This window comes from Cervus canadensis, chromosome 7, assembly GCF_019320065.1.
Source record: "Cervus canadensis isolate Bull #8, Minnesota chromosome 7, ASM1932006v1, whole genome shotgun sequence".
Lineage (NCBI taxonomy): Eukaryota > Metazoa > Chordata > Mammalia > Artiodactyla > Cervidae > Cervus > Cervus canadensis.
Genome location: NC_057392.1, coordinates 2,307,628 through 2,324,898, shown reverse-complemented (window position 1 = coordinate 2,324,898; position 17,271 = coordinate 2,307,628).

Genomic DNA, 17,271 nt, shown 5'->3' with positions numbered 1-17,271 from the left:
TTGGCATGGGAAGCAACAGGGTGAAAATCTGTGCCTGGAGGAGATTATGACTAGCTTCCTTTTATGCACAAATAGATAACAGAAGTGAGTATTCCATGCTCTAATGGTAATATATCTTCTCCATTTAAAATGTCCACTCTAGTTTTATGTCTTTAAGTTCTACTTTATTGGACAGGAAAAATAACAATAGATTTAAAGTGAGACAAACCTGGAAATCATCTTGGTTCTGCCATCTACCAGATGGACACTCTTGGGCAAGCCAGACAACCTTTTCAAAAGATGGGGAGGGATGTGGGGGGGGGCTTTCAGGATGGGGAACACATGTACACCCATGGCTGATTCATGTCAATGTATGGCAAAAACCACTACAATATTGTAAAGTAATTAGCCTCCAATTAAAATAAATAAATTAATTTTTTTAAAATTCAGCTTCTTTGCTCTCAAGTTAATATAGTCAATTACCTACCTAACAAATTGTTGTTAGGATTAAATAAAATAAACTATTTAGAGGTGATTACCTACATGGCACTTTCTCTATATACACCAGGTACTTAATCAGAGGACAATTAGAAGAATAATGATAGTTCTATCTCATTTTTCCCAAAATAACTTCATTTTTTTTCCTGTTTTTTTGAATGTTCTGGGTCTTCTTTGGGGAATGTGAAATTCTCTAGTTGTGGTTCAGGAGTTTAGTTGCCCCACAGATTTGGGATCTTAGTTCCCCAGCCAGGTATTGAACCCACATCTCCTTCATTGGAAGGCAGATTCTTAATCATTGAACCACCAGCTCAGTTCAGTTCAGTTCAGTCGTTCAGTCGTGTCTGATTCTTTGCAACCCCATGGACTACAGCATGCCAGGCCTCCCTGTCCATCACCAACTTCCAGAGTTTACTCAATGCCATCCAACCATCTCATCCTCTGTTGTCCCCTTCTCCTCCCACCTTCTTTCCCAGCGTCAGGGTCTTTTCAAATGAGTCATCTCTTCGCATCAGGTGGCCAAAGTGTTGGAATTTCAGCTTCAACATCAGTCCTTCCAATGAATATTCAGGACTGATTTCCTTTAGGATAGACTGGTTGGATCTCTTTACAGTTGAAGGGACTCTCAAGATCCTTCTCCACCACCACAGTTCAAAAGCATCAATTCTTCGGTGCTCAGCTTTCTTTATAGTCCAACTTTCACATTTTTACATGACTACTCGAAAAACCATAGTCTTGACTAGACAGACCTCTGTTGAACCACCAGGGAAGTCCCCAAATAGCTCCATTTTTGTAAACACTCATTAATCTATACCTTGGGCCCATGTTAGTGTATACAAGAGTACTGTTAGTATTCATAAATTAATTATTTAAGCATATATTGAACAACTTTAATATTGAACTTCCAATTATGGGGATGTCAATATATAGACAATAATTTGAGTAAAAACAGAAATTACAACTTACAAAGTGTTAAGTGAGGAGGTATATATGGTATGTGGATAAGTGCAGTAGTACCCCAGTAATGAAGGAGACTCTAAGTTACAATAGGAGACATGATGGATGCAAGGTGATTTAAGTTGAAGCTAGAAGGATGTATTGGATAGAACTGGCAGGGTGGAAAGACTGAACCTTCAGGGTGGGGAGTGGCTAGATTTGAAGCCTAAGAATTAACACATCCATGGTTGTGCCATGATGAGACTGCTCTCCTTGAGCCAAGGGTGTGTTTGGGGCACAAGGGTGTATGGGGGCACTTGTACCTGTTGATAAGCAAGGGAGATGCATATGGTAAAGGACCTTCAAATCCAAGTGAGATTTAACTTTGATTCAAAGGCAACAGGGAAGTGATAGAGGTTCAAGAGCAAAACAGTGGTACAAATGAGAACTTTTGCTTGTTGGTCATACAGAGAATAAATTGGATAGGAAAAGAAAAGCTTATGAGATTTCTCTGTTGGTTGAATGGTTAAGATTTCACCTTCCAATTCAAGGGGTGTAGGTTCAATTCCTGGTCAGAGGGCTAAGATCCCACATCCTTCACAGCCGGGAAAACAAACAAAAAAACATATAAAACAGAAGCAATATTGTAAGAAATTCAATAAAGACTTTAAAGTGGTCCACATCAAAAAAAGTCTTAATTTTTTTTTTAAATTAAAATGCCAAAAAAAGAAAAACTTATTTAATAGCCTTTGATGAAATACATATGGTGTTAGTGGGGCTTCCCAGGTGGCACCAGTGGTAAAGAACACACCCACCTGCCAATGCAGGAGACGTAAGAGACACGGGTTCAGTCCCTGGGTTGGGAAGGTCCCCTGGAGGAGGACATGGCAACCCACTCCAGTATTCTTGCCTGGAGAATCCCATGGACAGAGGATCCTGGTGGGCTACAATCCATAGGGTTGCAAAGAGTCAGACACGACTGAAACAACCTAGCACACACGCACAGACATACGGTAATAGTGAGTGACTTTACTTGGCTCCCTCAGGATGAGGTAAGGGAGACCTTAAAGACAAGGGTGGTGGGTAGTGGGGAATTATTCACAGGAGTTAGAGACATACAAGTCAGAGAGAGAGACAGGAAGACTCCAGTGATTCTAGGCTGGAAGGCAACCTAAGAGTGAAACTGTCATGTGAAGTTGGGAAGAATATCTCTGTGTTAGGAAGATCTTGAGCTAGACTTTGAGAATGCTGTACTACACACTGTACTACCCATGTGGGAAAAGTCCATTAGGAACTTTAGTTACTCAAATCAATATAAGTTTAAGGCAACTTTTGGAAATGCTACCCTGAACCTGACCTGAAACCCTAAAATCTAACCTCAACTCTAATTCTAACCTTCTACCCATTTATCCATAAATGATGAAAAGAAATACCTGGCACAAGTAGAAAGAGGCTGAATCTTCAGTCAGTAGAGATTTATTTTATTCTGTAATTGCTTCTTGGTAGACCTTTCATTAATGGATTCATTAGTTACAAATAGTTATGGTAAAGAAAGGATCTCTTTGGTGTTTCCCTCTCAGATATATAATGAAGATTATTCTTCAGGTAACCATGAATTTTGAAGGATCTAAGATTTCTCAATGTTTCATAAACCATAAATTAAAACTGAGCAAATCTTTTTGGTTTTGATTCAACTTAACCACTGCATAGAAAAATCCATGTTAGGTCAAGATTCTCCCTCTTCTCATGTGAACTGAATTGGATCAATTGATAGCAGATGAGTCGTTGACTTTGTAAAAATCCAATCAAATGCTTGCTAATCCAGTGTATTATAAACCTTCTATGAGGTTATTTGGTTTATTTTTGATGAGTTCAAGGTAAAGTGATTGTAATTTTGGGCTGGCTACAGAAGTATTCAACAGCTTTTATGTGTTCTTTACAATGTAGCTGAAGTATAAATATTAAGTTATCTAGTATCTACCTTCATCTTCTTATGTATAGGTGTCCCCATCAAACCTTTCTTTCTCCTTCTCATAAAGAGGGGTGGGGAAGTGTTCCAAGAGGAAACTTTTATTTTACTTTCTAAGTTGGGAAGCACATAGTGTGATGACCCAATGGTCTCTTACTATTCAGAACCTAGTCTGTGCATTATTTCTAGATAACCATATGCAAAGATTGTTTCTATTTATGAAATGGTTGATGATTTCTGCTGCCTCATATGCTATACTTCTTTCTGATTGATGGCAGTGGAATAATTCCGGGGTGAATATGACATAAGGCTAAGAGATCAACATTATTTCCTCGGTGAATTGATTACTTTCCTCTAAATTTATAGTTCCTACCAGGACTGCAAATTAATATGGTGGATGCATTTAGTTATTCTGATTGTGCCTTCCATTTAAATGCAGGCCGCTTAGACATGAAATGTTTCATGTTTATAACTCATAATCAGATGGTAGGTCCTGAGAACAAGAGGAGGTACTTTGTATCATGTCTGAATATAAAATGTTGTTGAAATAGTGGTAGATCACTAAGTTGGGTAGTATATTCTGTAACACGAAATGTATGTCTGGCAGTCATCTATTATTCATTACATCAATGTGTATTCAATTCAACATCTGACTCCTGGTTCACATCCAGGAGAAATGAATACATGTATCAATAGCTTGGGAAAGTTATATGCAGTATCTATACACAAATTATACAATAAGTCCCCTACATATGAACCTTTAAGTTGCAAACTTTCAAAGATGTGAATGTGTCCCTATAAGCTGGCTGTTGTACTGTACTACTATACTTTTCGAGGTGCTATATTGTAAGAGAAAAATGTTCTCTTTTTTTTTTTTTTCTTTTTTAATGTACTATCTGTGTGAAAAATGTCATAAACCTCTTATAAGTACAGAGAGTACTGTCTTAGTTGGGTACCTAGGCTAACTCTGCTGGACTTACGAACAAACTGGACTTATGAACGGGATCTCAGAATGGAACTCGTTCATATTTAGGGGACTTATTCTATATGCGAAACTACTGTGTAGGCTTACTGTGGTTTAAAAACGGTGCTTATGTATGTAAGTCCATATACAAAGAAAGCGTTGCTTTTTTGGTGGTACAGCCTTTCTATATTTGAAGGTAAGTTACTGGGAGAGAGGAAATTAATTGTAAAGATTGTAATTTTTGGAGGGGGCAACTGTTGCTACTTTTGCAAGCTATGATATAACTTAATGTTTTCTTTACCCAAACATAGGATTTTAGAACTAAGAAGACATCTGAAATGACCTTCCCTAATGTTCTCAGATTCCAGGTCAGTCTATGGAGGCCCCAAGCTGCCCCAAATGACGCAAGTGGGTCAGGCCACTTCTCGCTGACAGAGCTGGTACTCTGACCCAGTTTACTGCTTTTGCCACTTTATGCTCTGTATTTGCTTTAATCACAAATACCTGCCACATGGAATCTCAATTCTTACATTCTGTGGCTATTTTAACTGTGGTGGTCTTCAGGATTTTCCTAGGATAAACAAAAATAATCAAGAATTTGCTAGGTTCTGTATTTTTCACCCTAAATTGTGAACTCCACACTAAAGTAAAAGAAGATACCATTATGACTACATCATATTATTTTGAAAAAAATTTTAAGGAAAAATGATTGTGTTTGCCTTAGGTCTATGGATACAACTGTGAACCAATGTTGGGTCAGACATATCTTTTCCTTTTAACATTGATCACCAAGATTGTGAGACAGAAAAACCCCACACTAAAACTATGGTACAATAAAAAAAAAAAAAAAAAGAAAAAAAGCCTGTTTTCTCAGTTGTGATGGCACAAAACCTCAAGTTAGGTTCCAGAAGGTGTCTTTTTAAATGACTGAAATCTGAATGCCATCCTGGGGCACACTGGATACATTTGGGGATTTGTTGAAAGCATAGTTTATTCTGGGTAAATTTTTTTTTTTTTTTAGCGTGTGAAAAAAATGCCCTTTAACTCTTGAGATAATTGATGTCGATGGGGTAAATGTAATAGCAATAGAAATGCATGTGCGTATATTTAGATAGAACTTGACTCACTGGCAACTTTATTAGCACAGCAGCTGCAGGCTAGAATTTATCACTTTCACATAACTTGCTTGAGACTAAAAACATAGAAACCGCTAGATACTATGTGCACATTTTTTCTTCAATTGCTCATCAGCTGCTTTTTAAATGATTTGTGTATTCTTTCTCCAGAGCCAGAATGCTAGCTGTATATGGAGGTGGTGCCTTGAACACCATGACACGTTGAGTAAGCGTTTTCCACTCACTCCACTGTTTTCCAAAATTATAACCAGTGGTTATAAATCTGCCATGTGTTTATCATCTGCTGTATTGCCTGGTATTTACCTTTCAAGGCATTATATATTTCTCAAAATTGTACAAGGAAGTGCAGGAGAAACTGGTTTAACACAATAAATCACCTTAGTCCAAAATTACCCATATACTGCTTTTAAATAATCTCTTGTCTGTTTGCTTTTGTTCTTTTTGCAATTATTTACTCCAAAAGCTACAGAATATCTTCTTACTCAATGGGAAAATCCCAATCCAAAGGATATTTTTTTTTCTCCCCAAATGTATCTCCAAAGAACATGGTCTTTTCTGAAAATATGAGAAACATATTCATTCCTTTGTCTTTCTCTGATTTTAAACTTTTTGTCCTTTTATTGTCTGTCATCCATATAGAGAAGCCACAGTTTGAAAAAGTAGGATATTATCCGGCTGTTCCTCATCAGTCATTGAAGAGCTAAATATTGGCAGAGGCCATTCTGCCACCCTCAGCAATGTCAGTTCCGCATCATGATGGGTCTTCAGCTCCTGAAATGTTTGCTGCTTCTGGCGCTGGTTTTCAGTAGATTCAGACAAGTGAAACAGGGGGGAGCAAAGCTTTCCCTGCATTTGATGGCTCTGAGTAGGTGCCTGGATTCAGAGGCAGGAGACTTGCTGGGAGCTTGGCTATCAGGAAGTCAATGCCCAGTGGTTGGTAACAGCTGCTGCACTTGGGTTTTCCTTGCCAGCACTGAGAGAGTGATCTGGCTTCCCTGCCTTTCCACTCCACTGGCTAGAAACAAGCAGAAGCTGTGTACAGGGGGAAGTGGCGGCGGAGAGATCTCCACTTGACTTCCTTCTTCATTGCTCAAGTTCAAAGTTAATCATATTAGATCTTTCAAAGATGGTACATCACATCTCCTGTTAGTCTATTAAATTGGTCTTCAGGAAAATGAGCTGTAGTAATACTGTAATAATACTCTGCCCCCTAGAAGAGAAAATATATACAAAACAGAAACTTTAATAATAAATATGAATACAGGATTTAGAAGTATAAGGAGAACTTCACATATCCTTTTTTGTTATATTTAGTACTTAACATACTTTGCAGTAGACATTATGATGAAATGGAGGCTAAAATAACCTAAGGGGTTCCTCCCTCCCCACATTCCACAGCCAATTAAGAAGTGGATTTAGAACTTAACTCTATATAGATTTTGAATCTATGTAGATCACACATTTCAGGCTTCATTCGAAGGCTTGTATTCACTCCTGTGTGAATGATAAGTCATGCAGAACATGAAGTTATAATGCATTGCTATTTTTTTTTTGCATTGCTATTTTTATTGAATTAAGTATCAATTACTATTTTTATTGAATTAAGTATCTTAGTTTTTCACATGATGTTCAAAGATTGTATTTAATGAAAGCATGTTTTAACAAGTTCCACTTATTTCTTTTTAGTTTGCATTTTGTTTCATTTGAATTTCTGTGTTTGGAATGTTGAAATGTTAACACCTTGTACAGCACAAGCTGTGCCAGGTTTTATAGGTTATCTCAACTTTGGTTATTATTAATCTTACTGTTGCTATGCAAAAATCTATAATAAGATTCCATCTTTTATATCTTGAGCTTTTATAATTGCTCAAGAAAAATGCATTATTGACATCGTTTGAATAAAGTGGAATTTCGAATGAAATTATCTTGATGAAAATTAGTACTTTGGGGGCTTGCTTTTTATAACCTTATGAATACCCCATTCAGCATATTTTTTAGTGTATATAGTGTTTATAAACTTAAATATGCTACCTGTGTTTAAGATAAACATGCATCAATTATATATAAAATTATTTTTCTTTTTTTTTAACCTAAAAATGAGACATCCTGGTTATAGACAAGAACAAAGAAACATATATTCTGGTTTCCCTTATTTTCTTTTAGTGAACCTCTTTATCATCCTTCTGTCGTTTCAGACTACAAGAGTAAGCAGAGCAAGCAGAACTCATAGGATATTTATCAATGACAATATCATTTTTGTTTCCTATCATCCCTTTAATTAAAAAATATCAGAAAGTATTCCTCTATCCCTGGATAGATAATTTTGCCAGATACGTGGCATTTATGATCACTTAGGTAACTGAGTCTATTAAAGTCACTTTGTATTTCTAATATGGCCTCTACTCAGAAATTAGAAGGGACAGTTCCAGGTAGTAATGAGAACTTACAAGGAGTGTTTTAGTTAAATCTTTTCCCCTTCCTTGACTGGGGTTCTTTTGCAGGCTGGTGGTTGGCAATCAGAGACAGAGAAAGATTGCTTCTCTAGAAAAATATTTTTTTTAAAAGCTTTCAATATAAAATGAGCACATATTAAAAATGTGTATAACTCATACTGGTTATACAAAAATGTATATAACTCAGCTGGTTTCAGAGCATTTGAGGAATCAGTATAGTCACTCAGGAGAAGAAAGCTGAATTAAGCGTCCTAAATTTGTCCTAGAACCGTGCCTTTTGGGCTCTGTTTTCTCCTGGACAGAAATCTATAAGTCACTGTCAAATTCTAGAGTTTGGGCCTTAATCAGTAGAGATAGTAAGTGAAATAATGATTCCACCTGGGTAAACCTGTTAGCCATGCTTCAACAGGACTGTCTTTTGCCCCTCTTTCTCAAATTTTCTCAAATTTCCCACTAGCATCCCTATTCCAGGCTTTTTATTTTTCCTTCTTGCTCTGTTTGCTTTCTGACTCTGAAGGCTGAGGAAAGAAGATGCAGAAGAGTGCAGGAAAGGCTTTTTTGATTGCCTCTGTGGGCTTGGCTTCTGTTTCACATTGGCTTTCAGATGGGGGAGTTTCCCTGTTTCAGAGTCTCCTCCCCCCAGATTTTCTCTGGTGGAGCTCAAGGGACTTTCCAAGATGGTTTTCTCTCGGGGCTGTCCTCCTCAGCAATTATGGTTGACTTTATATTTTGAGTGCTCACAGCTGGTCAATAGGAAACAGGCACGCTTTGCTCATATAATTTCCAGGCAGACCAGTCTCCACATGGAAGCAACTCTCATTGTCTGTCTCAACAAGACAACTCTCTGACCCATCCCTCCTGCATACTAATCCTCCTGTGTAAATGGAAGGTTCAGTTCAGTTCAGTCACTCAGTCATGTCCGACTCTGCAATCCCATGAACCGCAGCATGCCAGGCATCACTGTCCATCACCAACACCCAGAGTCCACCCAAACCCATGTCCATTGAGTCGGTGATGCCATCCAACCATCTTATCCTCTGTCATCCCCTTCTCCTCCTGCCCTCAATCCTTCCCAGCATTAGGATCTCTTCAAATGAGTCAGCTCTTCGAATCAGGTGGCTAAAGTATCAGAGTTTCAATTTCAACATCAGTCCTTCCAATGAACACCCAGGACAGACCTCCCTTAGGATGGACCATTTGGATCTTCTTGCAGTCCAAGGGACTCTCAAGAGTCTTCTCCAACACCATAGTTCAAAAGCATCAATTCTTCTGCATTCAGCCTTGTTTATAGTCCACCTCTCACATCCATACATGACCACTGGAAAAACCATAGCCTTGACTAGACGGACCTTTGTTGACAAAGTGATGTTTCTGCTTTTTAATATGCTGTCTGAGTTGGTCATAACTTTCCTTCCAAGGAGTAAACATCTTTTAATTTCATGGCTGCAATCACCATCTGCAGTGATTTTGGAGCCCAAAAAAAATAAAGTCTGACACTGTATCCACTGATTCCCCATCTATTTGCCATGAAGTGTTGGGACCAGATGCCATGATCTTAGTTTTCTGAATGTTGAGCTTTAAGCCAACTTTTTCACTCTCCTCTTTCACTTTCATCAAGAGGCTCTTTAGTTCTTCTTCACTTTCTGCCATAAGGGTGGTGTCATCTGCATATCTGAAGTTATTGATATTCCTCCCAGCAATCTTGATTCTAGCTTGTGCTTCATCCAGCCCAGCATGTCTCATGATGTACTCTGCATATAAGTCAAATAAGCAGTGTGACAATATACAGCTTTGATGTACTTCTTTTCCTATTTGGAACCAGTCTGTTGTTCCATGTCCAGCTCTAACTGTTGCTTCCTGACCTGCATACAGGTTTCTCAAGAGGAAGATCAGGTGGTCTGATATTCCCATCTTCTTCAGAATTTTCCACAGTTTATTGTGATCCACACAGTCAAAGGCTTGGCATAGTCAATAAAGCAGAAATAGACATTTTTCTGGAACTCTCTTGCTTTTTGATGATCCAGCGGATGTTGACAATTTGATCTCTGGTTCCTCTGTCTTTTCTAAAACCAGCTTGAACATCTGAAAGTTTACGGTTCATGTATTGTAAAAGCCTGCCTTGGAGAATTTTGAGCATTACTTTATTAGCATGTGAGATGAGTGCAATTGTGTGGTAGTTTGAGCATTCTTTGGCATTGCCTTTCTTTGGGGTTGGAATGAAACCTAACTTTTTCCAGTCCTGGGTCACTGCTGTTTTTCAAATTTGCTGACATACTGAGTGCAGCACTTTCACAGCATCATTTTTTTAGGTCTTGAAATAGCTCAACTGGAATTCCATCACCTCCACTAGCTTTGTTCATACTGATGCTTCCTAAAGCCTACCTGACTTCACATTCCAGGATGTCTGGCTCTAGGTTAGTGATCACACCATCGTGATTATCTGGGTCGTGAAGATATTTTTTGTACAGTTCTTCTGTGTATTCTTGCCACCTGTTCTTAATATCTTCTGCTTCTGTTGGGTCCCTCCCATTTCTGTCTTTTATTGAGCCCATCTTTGCATGAAATGTTCCCTTGAAATCTCTAATTTTCTTGAAGAAATCTCTAGTCTTTCCCATTCTATTGTTTTCCTCTATTTTTTTTGCATTGACCTCTGAGAAAGGCTTTCTTATCTCTCCTTGTTCTTTGGAACTCTGCATTCAAATAGGTACATCTTTCTTTTTTTCCTTTGCTTTTTGCTTCCTTTCTTTTCACAGCTATTTGTAAGGCCTCCTCAGACAGCCATTTTGCTTTTTTGCATTTCTTTTTCTTGGATGGTCTTGACTCCTCTCCTGTACAATGTCACGAACCTCTGTCCATAGTTCATCAGGCACTCTATCAGATCTAGTCCCTTAAATCTATTTCTCACCTCGACTGTATAATCATAAGGGGTTTGATTTAGGTCATATCTGAATGGTCTAGTGGTTTTCCCCACTTTCTTCAATTTCAATCTGAATTTGGCAATTAGGAGTTCATGATCTGAGCCAGACCCCTGTTTACTCTTTCATCTTCTCTGTAGGGAGTGGTCCCTTTGAACCCTCTTTCTTCTTGATTCCTATAGAATTCCTCTTGCCATACAAATTCTTCCCCCTTAATCCTTACCTGACTTGTTTATATTCTTAATTTGGATATATAAGTATATAAGTATAGCGCAGCTTTAAACTTACATTTTACTTAACAATTTCCTCCAAAAATGTTTTTGTCCTGTATCTTGCTTGCATAACTAATATATTTCCTAATGTCTCAGGTGAAACTTCTGCTTTAACAGACCATGATCGACACTGGTTTTTGGAGACTAGGAGTCCATAGGAGACCTAGGCATGCTATGTTAAGCTGAATCTTTCCTAGAATGATTTTGGGTTTCCCAGCTGTCAGAGTGGTAAAGAACACGCTTTCCAACCAGTAGACACACATTCGATCCCTGGATTGAGAAGATCCTTTGAAGAAGAAAATGGCAACCTCCTCAAGTATTCTTCCCTGGGATATCCCAAGGACAGAGGAGTCTGGTGGACTACAGTCCATGGAGTAGGAAAGAGTCAGACGCAACTTAGTGACTAAATCACCACTACCCCACCAGAATTATTTTATCTGTTTTTTTTTTTTTTTTGGCTAATTGTCTGTAGGACACAAAGAATTAGGGCACCTGTCCTGGGGCCTATGTTTAGAGGAATATGGGGGATGGATATGAAGAATGCAGTAGTAGAGGGATGGCCCAGAGAGGCAGGAGGTCATGAAATGTCTTACTCCATCTCCTGGTCTAAAAAGATACTTGAAATTATACATCTAGGCCAACACCATCTCCTCTTCTGCATACAGATTTATTTTGTATTTTCTAATTCTAGGAGCTTTCCGCATTTTGACTTGCTATCACAAAACACAGTGTTCAGAGGGGAGAATTTAGTGTGCTATATTGTAATAGTGTGTAGATTTATCTTCCCCCCTAGATAATTTTTTCCTTGAAGGAAGAAACTGTATTATTCTCATTATTGTATCCCCAGCCCTAGATGGTACACGGTGTACAATCAATACATATTTACTGAATGAACAATTGAGATAAAGAAGGACACATGTGGAGTAAGATTTCCCTTAGGGCCCTGTTTTCTAGAAATGGTTTTGTCTCTATTTTTCCCTTTTAGAACAGTAGGGATTGGAGAGATGGTGGGAAAGTAGAAAATGACAGTTTCCATTGTTTGTAACAGATATTCTATCAAGATGATTCCTCGTTCATCTGTGCCCTGTGACTATGTGTGTGGGAGGAAGCTCTAAAACTACATGTAAATTTGAATAAAATTACATTTCTTGAATATATATATATATATATATATATATATATATATACATCCTGATTTTTTATAAACTGTGTTAGGTTGATAAGTTATTTAAGGCTATAATGTCATCTTTCATTACATGCCATATTCACATTTAGAATTCATGTATTCAATTGAATAAAATGACATCAGCTTTCCTTATTCTGGGTTTGGAAGGTTTGATCTCCTATTTGGAAGGATTATTCTAATTTGTAGTCTTTTCTTTAGTATGCCAGTAAATCTTTTGAATGCTACCCGCTTTATTCCTTCTTTTCCTCTACTTGATGCAAAAGAAAACAGCAACCCAAATTTAAAAGGCAGACATTGTTATCCTTTATGGCAATTTCCCTCTGTTCCAGATATTAGAGTTTACTGTAGTACAGAAGCCCAATAGAATTGTCCTGGAAATAGATTTTCTTGTAAAGTATTAACTTATAGTATTATGTGTAGCAAAAGGAAGGATCAAAATATTATAGACAGAAGCTACATTATTATTTCTAATAGTCTTGACATCATAAATCGTCCTTAAAGAGCATACATCTGTTCCACTCAATGCTTTCTTTCTGAATTTACCATGAAATGTGTTTTACTGACAAGACACAGAATTCTGATCCATTATTTCTCTAAAAGCCTGCTAAAGAGATGTGAAGTGCAAGATATTGCTCACGGTCTGTGGTACTTCATTAGAAGTAGAAACTTCTTTTCTGAAATTGAAGGAAATGAAATATGTAGTCCACAGGTATATGTTCTTAGTGTCCATCCCCTCTATTTGGATTATTAAATACTGAACTTAAAGAAAGACACTTTAAAAGAGTTATATTTAGACAACATGGCTACTTGTTTTCTGTTGGGAAAAGACAAAATTTAAAACTTCCCTAATAAAATGTTATGGAAAAATTATACTGTGCAAGTGACCAAATCGTGTGCATGCTAAGTCGTTCAGTCGTGTTTGGCTTTTTGAAATCCATGGACTATAGCCCACCAGGCTCCTCTGTCCATGGGATTCTCCAGGCAGGAATACTGAAGTGAGTTGTCATGCCCTCATTGCAACCCTCAAAAAGTGGCACTTCTATTTTTCTCCTGGACTAGAGAGAAATTTGAGTGGAACTGAGTTTGTTATTGAGTACCTGTCTCTCCCTGACTTGAACACTTATTTTTCCAAAGAGGGGTTGGATATCATTTTAATTCTAGACTGAAATTGATTGCTTGGTTTCAGATGGGGGTTACCTTTCCCAGATTTGGAGAAGGAAATGGCAATCCATTCCAGTATTCTTGCCTGGAGAATCCCATGGACAGAGAAGCCTGGTAGGCCATAGTCCACGGGTTCACAGAGAGGCGGACATGACTGAAGCGACTAAAGCACACACGCACATTTCCCAGAAGGAATTTGAAGATACTTATCAGTAAAATGAGGGATGAAGAATACAGCCCTGATCTGTGCACATCAAAGGTCCTGGAGAATGTCAACAGGCTAGAACGGGGTATGTGGCCCTAATCTTGCCTTTTGCTGTCTTTTCCTGCCTGCTAGTGAACCTGAAGTGAACAAGATGTCCTTCAGCCCAGTTGATGATGGTTATCCTCCAAGGATAGTTTCCTGAAGTAGCTGTGTGAAGCAACCCCAGGGACCACAGTGAGAAATGTAGGAACTCCTGCCTCCTAACTCCAGTTGAGTGGAGCCCTCCTTGGACACCATATGTACCTTCTGGGGAAATCTAGCCTTTCAGCTAGTTTGAAGTCCTGTCTATGAATATCATCTGAGCAGTTCAGACATAGGAATCAATGGACCATGAAATATATTTTAAAACTGCATGTACAGAGTTGAGGTTGTTTGACTTGTGAATATTCATTTTGAGGGCTGTTTATTGTAGCTGTGTCTCTCCCCCAAGTAATATCCACAATCAGTACCTCAGTGACTTTTGCTGACACACTTCCTCTTATCAATACAAAGGGCACTAGAGAAACTAATATACTACATTCAGGGATTTTTTATAGTTTTTATGTATATCAGCAATAGAAATCAGCAATAGAAATTTTAAGATGGATGGTTTTAAATTTTGAATGTACATTGGAGTAAGAAAAAATGTGATATTTACCATAGGGATATTGAAGAAGAAAAAAATGAAGCATTTCTGAGCCTAGATTTCATTGTACTTTGGTTGATTTTATATATTTAAAACATATTTATAAAATATATTTCTAATGTATTGTTTGTTTTTTTTTTTTTGCTGCCAAATAAGTTTCTAAGAGTGAATCCTTCAGCTCATAGATTTATCACTATAGGAGAAAAAAGTGTAAAGTGTTTTGAATTATGGCAATAACTCATGAAGGATTTACTTATAAATATGGACTCACAAAAGAAAGATAAAGGGACCAACAAAATAAATGGAACTCATCGTATCAAAAACAGAATACAGGTCAATCATAATTAAATTCTAGAAAAATTACATGTACTTACAAATATATTAAAGGATAGTAGAAATGGTTGATATAAAGAGATCCTCACCAAGGATAATGGATAAAATCACTGTGGGTCACATGTTGGCTCCCATTAAAAGATGGCTTAGTTTTAAATCTTAGTTCCAAGCTCAGTTTGGAGCTCAGTTCTTGCTTAATTCCAATCTCAGTTTGGCTTCTCCCATCATTTTCTTTGCATTGTTCACTTGGGAAGGCTTTCTAATCTCTCCTTGCTATGAATTGGAACTCCACATTCCGATGGGTATATCTTTCCCTTTCTTCTTTGTCTTTTGCTTCTCTTCTTATCTCAGCTATTTGTAAGGCCTCCTCACATAAATATTTTGCATTATATTACTTGTTGCATTTCTTTTTCTTGGGGATGGTTTTAGTCCCCACCTCCTGTACAATGTTACTGCAGCCATGAAATTAGGAGACGCTTGCTCCTTGGAAGAAAAGCTATGACAAACTTAGACAGCATAATAAAATCAGAGACATCACTGCTGACAAAGGTCCAGCTAGTCAAAGCTATGGTTTTTCCAGTAATCATTTATGGATGTGAGAGTTGGATCATAAAGAAGACTGAGTGCTGAAAAATTGATGTTTTCTAACTGTGGTGTTGGAGAAGACTCTTGAGAATCCCTTGGACTGCTAAGAGATCAAACCAGTCAATCCTAAAGAAAATCAACCCTGAATATACATTGGAAAGACTGATGCTGAAACTGAAGCTTCACTAATTTGGCCACCTGATGAGAAGAGTCAACTCATTGGAAAAGACCTTGATCCTGGGAAAGATTGAGGGCAGAAGAAGAAGGGGGTGACTGAGAATGAGATGGTTGGAAAGTATCATTGACTCAATGAACATGAGTGTGAGCAAACTCCAGAAGACAGCAAAAGACAGAGAAGCCTGGCATGTTGCAGTTCAATGGATGGCAAATAGATGGACTGAAAAACAATGAGTGACTGAACAACAACGGTCATTTTCTCTTCAGCCAATTCCCTGTAGCCATTAAGAAGGAGCTCAGAAGAAGAAAATTCTACTGTGTTATGGTTGTAGAGGTACCTGGTAAATAATGAGAATTTGGGTACAGCAGACCCAGATTTCTCAAAAATGTTGCAAATACTTGACCAGATAATGTATTTTCTTATTTCAATTAGTTACAAAGAGTCATTGCCAAGATCAGGTGCTTCTTATACAATTCCAATGTGGCTAAAAGAAGCAGCTTCTCTCCATTCTGTGCTCTGACCTATCTCTTAATCTCAAATTTCAATATATAGATATATTCTACTGTTAATAAAAATATATAATTCATGATCACATTTGCTCCTATGAAATTTCTCCATTTTTAACTGCCGAGATAATATTTTCTATTTCCCATCTTTCTTTTTCCAAAGCTGTGTTTTTGTAACCTTAAAATCTAAAGAATAAAATATGTATCTGTGTTTCTGACTCTATCTGATTGACATCTGAATTATAGTAACCTTCAGTTCAGTTCAGTTCAGTTGCTCAGTCGTGTCCGAATCTTTGCAACCCCATGAATCACAGCATACCAGGTCTCCCTGTCCGTCACCAGCTCCTGGAGTTTACTCAAACTCATGTCCATTGAGTCAGTGATGCCATCCAGCCGTCTCATCCTTTGTCATCCTCTTCTCCTCCTGCCCCCAATCCCTCCCAGCATCAGGGTCTTTTCCACTGAGTCAGCTCTTCGCATGAGGTGGCCAAAGTACTGGAGAGCTACATAATAGAGTCAGACTTCTTTTGACCGTACAGTACTGGGAGCTAGACATAGCTGATCCTGGTAATAATTATTTCCTTAGATGTTACTGCAACTTTTTGTAGAACTATTTTGATGGAAACTTTTAATAAGTAAATCAAGAGGTAGTATTTTTTAATTCACACATTCCAAATTGCTAACTTAGGGAGTTATGAGAAATAATTGTTACATTTGCCATCTCATTTGATACTTGAATGGTAGATCTAATATTTTTGGAGGAAAACTTTGTGTGTGTATATCATATGCTTTCTCACAACTCAAGTTACTTTGGTATTTGATGAGTTAAAAGATACTACCTGTTTGTTTTTTTTTTCTTGTTAAGAATTTCCATTAAAATATTTCTACCAAAAATGCAGTAAAAATTAAGCAAATAACTACCACTAGAATCAGCTATGTCTAGCCTGATCTGCTATGTCTAGATCTCAAAAATGATAGGTAAAAAATTAAATATATTTGTGTGTGTTTATGGGCTTCCCTGGTGGCTCAGGTGGTAAAGAATCTGCCTGTAATGCAGGAGACACAAGAGCTGTGGGTTTGATCCTGGGTTGGGAAGATTCCCTGGAGGAGGATATGGCAATGAACTCTAGTATTATTGCCTGGAGAATCCCACAGACAGAGGAGCCTGCTGGACTTCAGTCCATGGACTCACAAGGAGTCAGACATGACTAAAATGACTGAGCATAGCATAGCACATATGTATATACATGCATATGTATATATGTACAAATACATAGACATATGATATGACTGCAGAAGACATTGCTATA